Below are 15,529 nucleotides of genomic sequence, written 5' to 3' on the forward strand. Positions count from 1 at the left end.
TTAAAGGGGCCGTCCCCGCTGCTCCAAGTCCAACTTGTACTTCGCCACTGACCTCAGCAGAAAATACACTGGACGTAAAAATATGTTATTCGTTTTACCTTTCTGCTCGCCTCAAAAATTACATTTAGGAAATTGTTTACCACAGAGGCAAATATATTTTGAAGTCAGAACACCCCTTTAAATCGAGTTCGAAGTGGCCAGTGCGAGGAGCGTGTCTGTAAGTAATTTGAACCCAGAATCGCCCACCCTTCTGTTGCTAAGTTTCATGCGTCTTTAAAAAAGCAAACCGCCGCTCTGTTATTTTCAGTCGTGCCTATTTCAAATGAAACACGTCACATTAAACACGTGCAAGTCAATAACTTTTACGGCAAGTAGATATTTCAGGAGTCGTTTCTTTCACACAAAGTGCACTTTTTTTAGTTCCGCCCATAATTTTTGCCTCGTCTGACAAACGTCCTCGAACTTGGCAAAGGCATCCAATATCTATTTAGTTTTTACTGTTTTCCAAGTGTGGTGCTGAATGGTTAAGGCGTTTACAGGTTATTAACGTAAAAAACGGAGTTGGAAATATACTAAATCCCATGTTAAAAGTTTCTTTCACTATTGCCCACAATACTGGCCAGAGTGCCAACAACCTTGGCATGAAGGCATAAATGTGTTCTAGAATAGACCCTTTTTGAGGTTTGGTGTACTTTTTCATGTAGTTGCTAATAAAAATTGAAACTCACATTCTTATATACAAACCGTTAACTTTCTTAACCTATTCATGAACTGGGGTTCGAAAAACATTGATTGGAAAAGTATTTGGGCACGCTATCCACCCAAACGAATCTGATGGTTAATAGGACATCACTTTTTCTCTCTCCTCCCACTATTATTTGATTTGTGAACTGAATGTATGAATCATGCACTGAAAAACTTTAATAGTAGACCCTCCCCCCATATCCGGGACATGGCTGAAGGGTGTACATGGTAGTTGATGACTACACAGAACCAGGCACAGTGGTCATTTGGTTTGCCATGGGGAACATGTGCATCATTGCAAAATCTGTTAAAACGCACAATTTCCCTTACAATTTGAAACATAAAAAATATAAAAATTACAGTTAAGAAGAGCCCATCAATACACTGCTCATTTCTTCAAGTGACATTAAAGTGATTACATTGATTACATCACCAGTGACATCACAAATCGCTTCGCAATTGACATCAATTGTGAAAGTATGGACTGCAGTGTCATGTTAAACTAGGATACAAACCAGTCTCACACGTCCTGGCAATTTTAATTTGAACATGCTATACACAGAAGGTGAAATGTTGAATAAAGAAGAAATCATTATAGATGCTTAATAAAGTAGACATCATTATAGTTGTATTAAATGCTCTAAGAATGTATAAAAAAGGCCTCTATAACCTGCTGCTGCGCAAAGGGGAACGTAATGAAGATGAAAGAGCATACCTTGGTGATTATGAATAATGCCCGTGTGTAGGGTGCTCCTAACCATCTGTACTCCAAGCCTTCACTGGTTAAAATCTTTGCCTATGGTGAGAGCTCTCTGAAAGCTTGGGACAATCTTCAGGAGGTCTGTACACATGAGGTCTAGTTTTAGCACCACATCCTTCAGGACTTACTGCACATATCTTGCTAGTATGCTAACAGCTCTTGCCGTACTGAACAGCCCCCGGGAACAAATGCACTCCACTGCAGTAGCCCTAACAGCCTTAGAGATCTTTACGTTTGACTGCAGTCACTGAGTCCAATGCTGAACCAGTGTTTACTATCCCTTTACTATAGAGTGCTGGGCATGACCTTAGAAAAGCTGCTCTTGTTTGCGTTTGAGCAATTGGAGATAGATATATTTTGTGCAACTACGTGCTCGAAGCTGTGACCTGATGTTCAGACCCTATGCAATTGGCCTTGGACTTTGCTTGCATTTAGAACGTTGTAAGAAACACTATCTTTCAGATAAGTTGAGCAAACACATTTGGTGCCTGGAAAGCAGCCATGGTGCATTTTCTATGCTATTATTAATGATATCATTACTGTTTATACATGGATGGAATCGCAATGTAGGTTTCAATCTTTTTTATTAGTGTACCATAAATAAAACTGTTAATATGAATATCGATGCATTCAACTATAAAAATGAAGTATCATCCCTGATAGAATCACCCGTTCTGATCTACCTCGACATGCAATTATGTAGTCAGGCAGGCCCTAGAACCGGGATTACTGATTGATGGGTCTCAGGTTGGAGGGTGCATAACTGGCAGGCAAACACTCGGACAGGAAACTCTTGATCAATTCCACAGATAGGTGCAGTGACATTACAATGTTCAAGGGACATTGCCCCAATAATGGACACATGGCCACTTCAAAAACACCATAAAGCGAGAAGCCACATGAGTTAAGAACACATAGCCAATCAGGGCCTAGCATACATTTCTTCGCAAAAATCTTAGAGGCTCATATAGCCAGCAATTTTGGAAAAGGGGGTGGTGATGGACAGAGTTTCTGAATGATGCAGAATACTCCTACCCAGTCAAGAGATCAGGGCTTGATCCATCACCGTTTTTTAGCTCACTGCACCATCTCAGCTCAGAACCTGGCTACATGCAAATTCGTTTGTTCCTGTCCCAGTGCATGATGGGAACAGGGCAAACCAAACTACCAAGCCAATTCTTATACTGGGAAGGAGACAAGCTACCGGGGACCGGTTTCTGGCATTTCAGCCGTCGTCGGCCCGGCTTGCTTGAATCCTGATGGTGCAATGAGCAAGGGACTCACGTCAGAGTATACCCTCCCACACATAGTGTGGACAAAATCGATTTTGGAAAAGGGGGTGGTGATGGACAGAGTTTCTGAATGATGCAGAATACTCCTACCCAGTCAAGAGATCAGGGCTTGATCCATCACCGTTTTTTAGCTCACTGCACCATCTCAGCTCAGAACCTGGCTACATGCAAATTAGTCTGTTCTTGTCCCAGTGCATGATGGGAACAGGGCAAACCAAACTACCAAGCCAATTCTTATACTGGGAAGGAGACAAGCTACCGGGGACCGGTTTCTGGCATTTCAGCCGTCGTCGGCCCGGCTTGCTTGAATCCTGATGGTGCAATGAGCAAGGGACTCACGTCAGAGTATACCCTCCCACACATGGTGTGGACAAAATCGATTTTGGAAAAGGGGGTGGTGATGGACAGAGTTTCTGAATGATGCAGAATACTCCTACCCAGTCAAGAGATCAGGGCTTGATCCATCACCGTTTTTTAGCTCACTGCACCATCTCAGCTCAGAACCTGGTGTCAGGTCCGGGTGTCTTCAGGATCGTACGATGCTTAAAGGGTTCCACCTCTCGACAGTCCCTGGGTCTGAATGAACACAGACACACAGAAGTGGTCAAGTGAGGGATATCAGGTAGGGTAGGAAGGGGACAGCGGGGAGAGGAAGCTGAAACAAGAACAAGGCACTATGAGTCAAGCACATACACTAAAGACACTTTACTCAGATACAGTACACAATGTACCCCCACACGAGCTAGAGGGATTCGTAAGCTTATTACCTGTAAGGAGGGAAAAGGTTGGCTTTGCCTGGCAATCAGAACGTAGAACATATATCACACATCTAGAATGCAAGAAACTACAGGTTATCTTTCTGATCAACAGTACATGACCTCATAACACTCTAGTATTGCAAACACGTACCAACTGTAATAACAGGAATGGCTTCAACAGAGGGCAAATGGAAAATAGCCTGCCAGGCGAAGCACATTAAACCCCTGTTGTCAGAAAATCCAAAACAGAAAGCAATTGTTAGTCTCAGATACCACAATGTATAAGAACTCCTGGTTAACTTCACCTGGAGGGCTGTACTTTGAGCGATTTAAGCAGGATACTCCAATATAGGAATACTTGACCATATATCAACTTGGGCCCAGAGCAAAAGAACGCTGAATACTTCTTCAGCTTAACAAGGGAAAACATTGTATGGACATGCTGTCCGAAATGAGCAGTTCCCATGTACTCAAAGAACCTCCGTAATAAATAAACAATGTATCTCTTAATTCAGAGAGCAATACCAAAGTCAATACCCCACTGGTCCCGAGGGCTTTGGAAAACAGTGTCACGGATTCTGAGGTAAAGCTTTAATGGAACAAGGAAAATCAGTCCGAGGCTCAGATCCGGGCTCTCGCACCACCAAAGTCAATATCACTCTCCAGAACGGAGAGTCCAGTGAGGATACCGCCAGAAGGAAGACAAACGACAGATTATCCTCTGGAGCACTAGGACTGGAGCCTCGGCCGAGAGCTCCACACAACACACAATAGCTCCGTTGACAACGAGCAGAAGGCTCAAACGGGACACTCAAGGGACAGGAGACCTGTAGAGCAAAGGCTCTTACAAAACGATACGCTGGAACTCGGAGAACAATAATCCTACCGTGTCTTCAAGTAGCAAGTAGAATCAAAGGCGAAGCGCTGTTGTCCCCAGCTCCGACTTGAAGCTTCCGCGTGTGACGTCATTGAATTGAGGCGTCGCGCGCATTGCCAAGGATCATGGGAACTGTAGTTTCCACATAAAAGAAACGTCTCAAGGCAGTGTTCGAGACTGCCCACCTCCGTGGGACATGACACCTGGCTACATGCAAATTAGTCTGTTCCTGTCCCAGTGCATGATGGGAACAGGGCAAACCAAACTACCAAGCCAATTCTTATACTGGGAAGGAGACAAGCTACCGGGGAGTCAGAGTATACCCTCCCACACATGATTTTATCCACACTAAGTGTGGGAGGGTATACTCAGACGTGAGTCCCTTGCTCATTGCACCATCAGGATTCAAGCAAGCCTGGCCGACGACGGCTAAAATGCCAGAAACCGGTCCCCGGTAGCTTGTCTCCTTCCCAGTATAAGAATTGGCTTGGTAGTTTGGTTTGCCCTGTTCCCATCATGCACTGGGACAGGAACAGACTAATTTGCTTATAGCCAGGTTCTGAGCTGGGATGGTGCAGTGAGCTAAAAAACGGTGATGGATCAAGCCCTGATCTCTTGACTGGGTAGGAGTATTCTGCATCATTCAGAAACTCTGTCCATCACCTTTTCCAAAATTGATTTTATCCACACTAAGTGTGGGAGGGTATACTCAGACGTGAGTCCCTTGCTCATTGCACCATCAGGATTCAAGCAAGCCGGGCCGACGACGGCTGAAATGCCAGAAACCGGTCCCCGGTAGCTTGTCTCCTTCCCAGTATAAGAATTGGCTTGGTAGTTTGGTTTGCCCTGTTCCCATCATGCACTGGGACAGGAACAAACTAATTTGCTTATAGCCAGGTTCTGAGCTGGGATGGTGCAGTGAGTTAAAAAACGGTGATGGATCAAGCCCTGATCTCTTGACTGGGTAGGAGTATTCTGCATCATTCAGAAACTCTGTCCATCACCTTTTCCAAAATTGATTTTATCCACACTAAGTGTGGGAGGGTATACTCAGACGTGAGTCCCTTGCTCATTGCACCATCAGGATTCAAGCAAGCCGGGCCGACGACGGCTGAAATGCCAGAAACCGGTGCCCGGTAGCTTGTCTCCTTCCCAGTATAAGAATTGGCTTGGTAGTTTGGTTTGCCCTGTTCCCATCATGCACTGGGACAGGAACAGACTAATTTGCTTATAGCCAGGTTCTGAGCTGGGATGGTGCAGTGAGCTAAAAAACGGTGATGGATCAAGCCCTGATCTCTTGACTGGGTAGGAGTATTCTGCATCATTCAGAAACTCTGTCCATCACCTTTTCCAAAATTGATTTTATCCACACTAAGTGTGGGAGGGTATACTCAGACGTGAGTCCCTTGCTCATTGCACCATCAGGATTCAAGCAAGCCGGGCCGACGACGGCTGAAATGCCAGAAACCGGTCCCCGGTAGCTTGTCTCCTTCCCAGTATAAGAATTGGCTTGGTAGTTTGGTTTGCCCTGTTCCCATCATGCACTGGGATAGGAACAGACTAATTTGCTTATAGCCAGGTTCTGAGCTGGGATGGTGCAGTGAGCTAAAAAACGGTGATGGATCAAGCCCTGATCTCGACTGGGTAGGAGTATTCTGCATCATTCAGAAACTCTGTCCATCACCTTTTCCAAAATTCATATAGCCAGCAGCCTGTCTAATTTTATCGAAGACTCTGAGTATCTTGAGCCTAACCAAGCCGGTTTCCGCCCGGGTCACGCCACCAAGGCTGTTATCCTGGCGGTACTGGACACTCTCAATGCTGACAGGGGTGAACATCAAGCCCTGGTACTTCTGGATTTGTCGGCCGCATTCGACACGGTTGACCACACCATCTTGTCTAACCGTGTCGAACAGGCCGGCCTGCGAGGCCCCGCATTGGAATGGATTAAATCCTTCCTAGCCGGCCGCACTCAAGCGGTCAGGCTAGGAAAGTTCTCTGCCCCCAATCTCCCCAATACCTGCGGGGTGCCGCAAGGCTCCTCGCTCTCCCCTGTGCTCTTCAACTTATATATAAAACCTTTGCTTCACTCAATAAAAAACAGAAATGTTACAGTATTTAATTATGCAGATGATCTTCAGATTATTTTTTCCCTCAGATCCCCCAGTGCTGTGAGTGACTTTCATACCACCATGCTTCACATCCAACGTTGGATGGATGTGAACCATCTGAAGCTCAACCCTGGAAAAACAGAGCTAGTCCTGCCTGGAAATAGCAGAAAGAGCTGGGGCGCGCAATTTTGGCCATCTGAACTCGGTCCTCCTCCTGTCCCATCCCACTTTGTGAAAAGTCTCGGCATTACCATCAACGCTGACCTTTCACTCAATGGACAGGTCGGCTCTGTAATCTCCTCCAGTGTTCACCAAATGCGAAAAATAAGGAAAATTGCTCATTTGCTAACTCATTCTGCTCTGATCCAGGTGGTGATTGCCCTCGTCCTCTCACGGGTTGATTTTTCCAACTCAATCTATCTTGGACTCCCTATTGGCTTGCAAAAACGTCTGCAGATGATCCAAAACCAGGCTGTTAGACTCATCTTTAAACAGCCTAAATGGTCTTCAGTCAGACCCTACCTGGCCCAATTTCATTGGCTGCCAATATCTCACCGGATCTCTTTCAAGGTAGGCTGTTTAGCTTTCATAGCCTTTGATGGAAGGAGTCCTAGATTTATTGGTGGCATTCTTACCAAATACTCCCCCCGGCGCAGGTTGCGTTCAGCCCATCATCTTCTGTTTGACACACCCCTGTTCAGACTGAAAAGTCAGGGAGGGTGTAGCTTTTTCCGCCTTGCCCCAAGATTGTGGAACTCCCTTCCCCTAGCTTTGAGAAGCTGCAACAGCCTCCTTGGTTTTAGAAGAGCTTTAAAAACTCTGCTATTTGAGCAGGCGTACGCCTAAGGGCCCGGTTCGCACTTGACTTCAGCTATCAGCGCCATGAAACCCTTGGGTGTACGCGTGCTTAATAAATTCCTATTAACAATAACAATAACAATAGTGACCATGTGCTCCCCATGGTGGATATCTGGAGAAATTCACCACTGGACACACTGTATCCACGCAGTTCAAGACCCACCTGTATTAACCATTGACCATTGATTTATGACTCTAAAGGCAGCAACCACATTCTTCATCATATATGGTATGAAACCACAAACTCAATATAAATTCTGACATTCCTTAGACCCTGTGACTGTTCTCCCGGGCAAACTGTTAAATTAAACAAGCTGTTCTTGTTTTGCCAAATGCCTCCTGTCTTCTGTGTTTTTAAGGAAATTCCGATTGAGAAACAAAACAACATATAAGCAATAACTCTCAAATATAGGCTATGTATCAAAACCCAACATGCCTCATATTGGTTTACAATCAGCAAAGCTCGAAAACAATAACTGGAAAAAATGGCAGCTATCCTAACAATATGAAACGTGACAAACTGGGGGAGGGTACTGAGATTATTACATTATATTTGTCATCAACGCTGTCTGGTACTTAAAACATACCAGTATCCAAGAAAAATCAAACACAGGTTTGTTTGGTTAATCTCCCCAGCACAGTACTGAATCCAGTAACACTTCTTTCAAAAATGTATGTGACCATGTTTTCCGCAAATGAATTTGATTACTAGTCTTGTTCACACTTTATACCAAATTAATTGGATTTTTTCTATGTTCTTGTTTCTTGCCGTTTGGGCAAATTGTTCAATTTTGTGATGCACACGAACGAAGAAACTCCCAAAGACCTCAGTGTTCAAGAATGACAGCAAATTTCAGGGCAAAGCAACAGGACTATAACCCATAGACCAGATTGAGATCTGGATGTACATATGTTTTGAACAACAATATCTCAATCGGATTCAATAAAAAGGCAAGTATACATTTATGCACAAGATATTACAAGAACACGAAAAAAGAAGAGAGACTTTTGATTTCCGTTTTAGAAAGTGCATATAGCATCATGTATTAAGAATACATTTAATGGGGGGGCGTGGCCGAGCGCGGAGCGAGATGGCCGCCTAGTCCGCGAGCTCCGCTCGCCACGGCACTTATCCTGTGAATATCCTGCTCTTCCCCGGGTCGCACGGGCTCGGGCAGTGCTTGCAAGACGTCGGAAGATGCGAGGATCGGCGGGCGGCAACTTCGGCGCTTGGCTGTGGCCGGTGACCCTCCCAATCACCCTTTCTCGCTAGACGCCGTGGCGGCGTCCGACTGCTGGCCGAGGGACCGGATGTTGGTGCCGGCCGCGGATGCCACTGGCGGTCGCGGCTTTGCGGGCCACGAAGCCCATAACTCTGAGCTGCGGGAGAGACACTGCGCCAACCCGGACGGACGTCGAGACTTGGCGCCACCATATACACCGGCGCACACGCTGGAGATCTGATCCATCACCTGGTACGACCGTTCCTATGTTCTCTGCGCAGCGTGTGGATCTACTGGACGGGCTGAGATCGCCATCTTGGAACGGGAGCAACGTTGCTGGCGCTGGCTGACCTGGGGCAGACCGGTGCTTCATATCAGACCTCGAAGGTATGGAGGTCGGCGCTCCTGCGCACAGTTGGTCGGTCTGCCCCTGCTATTGAGACTCTGTGCCACATAACGCCAATGCTGCCCGCGCTTCTTATGGGGCATCCTGTAACTGAGTGTACTGTGTATTGGCAAGGTGTAATGGCGGATCGATCGTAACAGCTGGAGGTGGCGCCAGCTCCTGCTCTGGTGATCCTCACACTAACTTTTCGGCTGGGCGGTTCGGTGGGGGTCACCGACATTGGCCGAGGTAGAAGATACCCTGAGAGCGAGTCATTATATATCGGCTAATTACCATGGAACCTGCGGCTCGCGACCTCATTGCTGCTCTGAGCTCCCTATGCATTACCTGGTTGGATGGGGCCAGGGACCTTGCACGGCGCCTAGACGCTATTATCACCCAGCCGTGGGAAGAAGGCTCCGGCGATCCCGTGAGAAGTAGTGTCGTAGGCGGATCTTTGCCGCCATTAGATGTGCCTGCTACGTGTCTACCGGTGGTGCCATGGAGGGCCCTGGATGATGTTGGTCACAGATCCCACCTAACTGGCCGCGTGAATGTGCCATCGGGGCCTAGTGCTGCAAAAAGTGCGGATTCCCCTCATGGGCCTGTTTCACCACCTGGCTATCTTGTGTTGCCACTACCGGGTCGCAACCTGAGGGATCTGCTCGGAGCCTCGTTCTTGTGCCTGTATGTCTTCAGGAGATTACTTGTCAGTCCCTTGCCTCTGAGATCCCTCGCTGAATTGCCTTTGTTCTACCCGCCTGGCCGTCTTGTTCGTCCGGGGCGGTGCCCCATTGCAAACTTTCAGTGGCCACGTATCGACGGAAGGGTCAAGTTGGGACAGGGGTGAACTCTTCTTTTATGCATCGCAGGACTGATCCCCGGTCACCCATTATGATGTGGACGCTGTGCTGAACTGTACTACGACGCCGCCATTGTTTGTCGACCTGCTGGACGGATTGTGATCGAGCCTGAGCTGCTCTGTGCGGATGGGGTGGGGCGGGAGTCTGCTCGTGTTGAATTGTCCCCCTCCTTTCCCTTATGTGGGTACTCTTGGGGCGACAGGCACGTGAGTAGGGGGGGGGGCCATAGCCTCTTCGACGTGCAGGGTGGGGGGGTTGGGGCTTGATTTTTGTTCTCCTTTTTGTTTCTATGGCCTTTTCTTCTTGTTCTTTCTCTTGTTTCCTTCTTCTTCTTTCGTATCTCGGGTCAGATGGGGGTTGGGTTTAGTTCTTTCTGGGACGGACTTTCGCGCTTTGCGTCTGTGTCACTGTCGCAATGTTTATTGATTCACGACCATGATATTGATTTTAATGCATAGTTACCGAATGATTACACATCCTGCTCTTCCTTCCCTCTTATACTACTGTTTGAGGGCGCTTTTTCTGCTGCTAATTTTCCCATGTAATCAGTGCCTTTCTGCATGTCGTAGGATCCTTTCATCGTTGTCATAGAATGATCCCTCTTATATCCTACTATACCGTATTCCAGCTAGAATACAACTCCTGATGTGACAAATTGACTGGGCGGGCGCTAACTGGGGTGATATGTATTACGTTGCTTGTTTATCCTTATTGTGCTGATTTACGCCAGTTTCTTGATAATGATGTTTAACTCGTGTATATCCTTTTACTTGGTCCGCCCTTTCGGCCACCCGATCTGACTTTAGGACGATTCGTCTAAATTATAAAATGAAACCCTCTCTATCCTTCTCCTGTGGCTCCTTGTCAGTATACCGTAGTGTTGATATTTTAATTTTTGTCTATTATTTGCGGCGCAAGGTGCCTGGGAAGGCTAATTATTGTCATAGCGGCCGGCCCGCAGTGGTTGTAGGCAGACGCTGTGTACTGTGTTTCTGATAAATAAAGGTTTTCAAAAAAAAAAAAAAAAAAAAAAGAATACATTTAATATAGGACAGTTGTAGCAGCACTGTTGGCATAAAATGCGGTGGCAACACAAGGGGGCTTTGTGCACTTGGTGTTGGTGAAAGAAAGAGTGACGGCGCGAGTGACAAGTGGGTGAACAAAGCGAAGGACGCAGATGACAAGGTGAAAACAACAATATATACAGAAGCAATGGTTCGTCCTCAATAAATGAGTAAATAATATTTGTTTGATAACCAAGGTTGATGGCGTGCCATGAGTCGCACTGTATGCAAGGTCGACGGCGTTTCGATCCTATCTAGTCAGGATCATCATCAGGACCGAGTTGCCAGTTTGGTGAGTGAGCGGCGAGTGCCGGCGGGGGTGTTCAAGTGTTCCTGAAGGTGGCGAGGTAAAGTACCCAGTAACCGCGGAGTGGCTCGATGGGGTCCCGAAGGAAATCAGTGTAGGCTCAACGGAGTCCGAATCTTTATTCATAATGACTAGAGAAGACGTGGACACAGAAACAGAGCCCCGATCTGGCCAGGGAGTTTGCCTAAGTAGTGGGTGAGAAGGCAGGGTCGGGAACAATCGATCCACTGCCTGTGTCCAAAAATTGGTACCTAATGATAGTGTCAGTCCACCGTGTGAATCCTGGGGCCGAGGGGCGGTTCAAAGTCTCGCTGATGGTAGGAATCTGCGCCGGGAAGCAGTATATATACTGCGTTCTAGCAATTTTCAGACATTTCACTGCCTGGGGATTCTAAGTTGCTGCAATTCTACACTATGTATGTCATGGACCAGGGCCAATTAGCATTGGAAAAATCACTCCGAATATTTGGCGCAAAATCTGGCTGTTCCAGGTCCTGCAGACAACCCTTCCTGCGCACAGTCAAATGCCATGAAAAGTGGTTGATGAACAAACCACAGCCTATTAGGCAGAGCCCCTGGCCAAGTTCTTTCACTTTGCACAACATACATTGGTCATAAACTTAGGGTTTTATGGTAGCCACTGGGTAGTTATGGTTAGGGTAGTGTTTCAATAGGAAATGCATTTATTGTGTTACTAATAACTTTGGCCACGTCTGACTAATCTCCATAAAACTTTCCCAGAAAGTGCTACTGTTTGAATAGTTTGCACATGGAAAGTTTCGTTGTGATCCATCAAACTGGGTCCGACAAAAAGGGTGGGAAACAAAACACGTTTTTTCCTATTCATTTTTCTATTGGAACTTTAGACACCACTACAGCCCAAACTGCTCAACACCAAATTTGACATGAAAGCTAGATCTTGGTTAGAAAAAGGTCTTTTTGTGTTTCAGTGTCATTCTGTTCAATAGTTTTTGGAGAAATGAAGGTTAAAAAATAGTATATTTTATGCAACGGAGGATCCGCGGAGCCAAGTGATAAAGTGAGATTTGATTGGTTGCTACAGCTCCAGCCAAGCCATTTTCAGACCCAGGACCCAAATTATGTTTTATGTTGAGTGGGGGCGCGTGCTCCCCCTACAGGAGCAACTTTCAGCTCTGGGGACTCTGTCTCCCAGGCCCGAAATATCTTTAAAGGGAGGGGGGTGAGCCCCACCCCCAAGGTCTTATTCCACCCGGGGCCCACTGTATTTTTTAATGGGAGGGGGAATCACAGCCCCCCTGAGCCTCTGAAGGCCCGAGGGACCCCAACCCCTGGCCGTTCTACTAAGTAAAAGAGAGGGGGCACCACTCGATTACCCCCGTCCATTGCCTTGCTCACATGCTGTGTCCAGGGGGCCTATTCCCGTAATACAGCGGCTTCTCTGCTCGCACTGGCGTGGGCAGAGAAATCTGTGTTTGGTGCGGCTTAGCAGGAGCATTTTCAAAACTACTGCCACGCGGGAGCAAACACAAAGCTGCTCCCAGCTGGTGCTAACGTTGAAAATGCGCCCGCCTGCTGGGAGCAGCTTGGAGATCTGTTACCCTGCCCCCACTGATGCAGACAGGGAAACCGATCAAATCTGTTCTTTTGTAAAGTTTCTCATTATGTTTCATTTCTGTTCCTTTTGTGAAGCGCTCTGACACCTTCGGGTAAAGTCCGCGCTATATAAAAATGCATAAATAAATAAATAAATAAAATATTGCTCCCACCTGGAGGAATCAGCATAAGTAGCTGCTCCATGCAAGCAGGAGCAATGCTGGCTCCAGCTGCATGCAGGAAGCCAGCTGGGGCCTTGGGGCTCCGGTGTGCAGCCCTCCAATAAGTATATGGTGGTGGGCACCAGGGCACCCACCATAAGTAATCCGGGCCCCAGCGGATGGGGTCCCCGGAGCTGATAACTGTTTGGGGAGGGGGGCCACAAGGCCCTTCTTCCCTTTATTTTAAGAGTGGCCCTGGTGGATGGGATCCACAAGGCCGAATAAGGCTCAGGGAGAGGGCCCACACAGCCCCCTCTCCCCTTTTAATTTATATGTACGGGCCAGTGTCATGGGGTCCCCAGAACCATAATAGGCTCGGGGAGGGGGTTATGCTGCTCCCTTCACCTTTATTTTAAGTAGTCGGCCTGGGGGAGGAGGTTTCCAGGGCCTAATTAGGCTAGGTGAGTGGGTCCCACGCCCCCCTCCACTTTAATAAGAAAAGGCCCTGGGGGGTGGAGCCCCCATGGCCTAGTAAGGCTCAGGGAGGGGGGTGCCACCCCCCCTCTTCTTTAAAATAAATAGGGCCATAGGGGATGTGGTCCTGAGGGTCCAATGAGGCTCGGGGAGAGGGCATCACATGGCACCCCTCTCCTTCAAAATATACAGCGCCCTGGGGGATGGGGTTCAAGGGCCATAATAGGTTTGGGGGAGGGGGCCACATGGCCCTCTTCCCCTTAAAAAAAAGGCCCCGGGGATGGGATCCCCAGGGCCAGGCCCTGTGGCCAACCCACACCGCACATGGCCATAGGCTGTGTGCCCATTAAAAATTAATGGGGCATGATGCCGGAGGAGGAGCTTCGTCAGCAAGCAAGATGGCTGCTTAGGCTCCCGGCTCCGTCGACCCTCGTAACCCGCCGCAATATCCTGCATGTTATCCTGACTTAACGCCTAGTCTCTGTGTGCATGAACTGTCCCGCACTCCGATGGTGAAATCCGGAAACTTTTATCGGCTTGTTTGACGGAGTTGCATCGAGTTTAAGTTTGCGGCCTGCTCCAGCGGTGAAGCCGGGGCCTGGAGTACTTTCACAGCCGGGCTGTAGTGCAACAACATCGGCCAGGAGACTCAGGCTGGGCCCGGTCGACCGGAGTGGAGGCTTTGTTTCAGCCCGGATTTGGTGGCGATCGTTTTCATTGCTCAGTATCGACGGAGGAGTGAGTCTGGCTGCTGCTGGCTGCGGGTGGGGGCCCCCATCCCGCAGACCCGGTTCCCGCCCGCCGGGGTTCGGTGGTTCGGGGTAACCGGCCTGCGGCCTTAACTGGGTTGACCGTGGTTGCGAACAAAGACTGGCCACCCTTCGCATTTGCACGTTCGAGATCCTGTCTGTCCCCCCCGAGGATGCCGGATTCACCCGGGGAGGTGATAGTGATTGATATCGAGCACGAGAATATGGATCGAACGGTGCATGAGCCATCGCTGAGGTTAATACTGGCAGAACTTTGGGCATTCCGCTCACATGTGGATACTTTGTTGAGCAAATTGGACACGCGCCTATCTGAAATGCTCCTGGTGGAACCGGGTCCGGCCTTATTGTTGAACCCGGAATCTGCAGCCATTCAAAACGCGGCCATTTTGACTCCGTGCAAGACGCCTGTGAAGATACGAGTACTGGAACCATCGGATGGTGCCCTGGTGGACGGTGTTTCCGAGGATGGCATGGTATTGCTGAACTTTCCAATTTTGGAAAAGGTGATGGACAGAGTTTCTGAATGATGCAGAATACTCCTACCCAGTCAAGAGATCAGGGCTTGATCCATCACCGTTTTTTAGCTCACTGCACCATCCCAGCTCAGAACCTGGCTACATGCAAATTAGTCTGTTCCTGTCCCAGTGCATGATGGGAACAGGGCAGACCAAACTACCAAGCCAATTCTTCACCAGAAAGGAGACAAGCTACCGGGGACCGGTTTCTGGCATTTCAGCCGTCATCGGCCCGGCTTGCTTGAATCCTGATGGTGCAATGAGCTAGGGACTCACGTCTGAGTATACCCTCCCACACTTAGTGTGGATAAAATCAATTTTGGAAAAGGTGATGGACAGAGTTTCTGAATGATGCAGAATACTCCTACCCAGTCAAGAGATCAGGGCTTGATCCATCACCGTTTTTTAGCTCACTGCACCATCCCAGCTCAGAACCTGGCTACATGCAAATTAGTCTGTTCCTGTCCCAGTGCATGATGGGAACAGGGCAGACCAAACTACCAAAATTCATATAGCCAGCAGCCTGTCTAATTTTATCGAAGACTCTGAGTATCTTGAGCCTAACCAAGCCGGTTTCCGCCCGGGTCACGCCACCAAGGCTGTTATCCTGGCGGTACTGGACACTCTCAATGCTGACAGGGGTGAACATCAAGCCCTGGTACTTCTGGATTTGTCGGCCGCATTCGACACAGTTGACCACACCATCTTGTCTAACCGTGTCGAACAGGCCGGCCTGCGAGGCCCCGCATTGGAATGGATTAAATCCTTCCTAGCCGGCCGCACTCAAGCGGT

The 15,529-nt window shown here is 48.1% G+C and overlaps 1 protein-coding gene across 3 annotated transcripts in view; it reads right to left on the reverse strand.

The window, feature by feature from the left end:
- Positions 1–15,529, reverse strand: part of NT5M (5',3'-nucleotidase, mitochondrial) — a 292,344-nt gene that overhangs the window by 154,270 nt on the left and 122,545 nt on the right. The window contains exon 1 of one of the 3 annotated variants that reach the window (XM_086940857.1): positions 1,460–1,686. The exons of the other annotated variants lie outside the window; for them this stretch is intronic. The gene's annotated coding sequence lies outside the window, so the exon portion shown is untranslated. Of the gene's footprint in view, positions 1–1,459; positions 1,687–15,529 lie in introns of those variants that run through there. 3 annotated transcript variants of the gene reach the window in all.

This window comes from Lissotriton vulgaris, chromosome 10 (genome assembly GCF_964263255.1).
Source record: "Lissotriton vulgaris chromosome 10, aLisVul1.2, whole genome shotgun sequence".
NCBI classification, from domain to species: Eukaryota; Metazoa; Chordata; class Amphibia; order Caudata; family Salamandridae; genus Lissotriton; species Lissotriton vulgaris.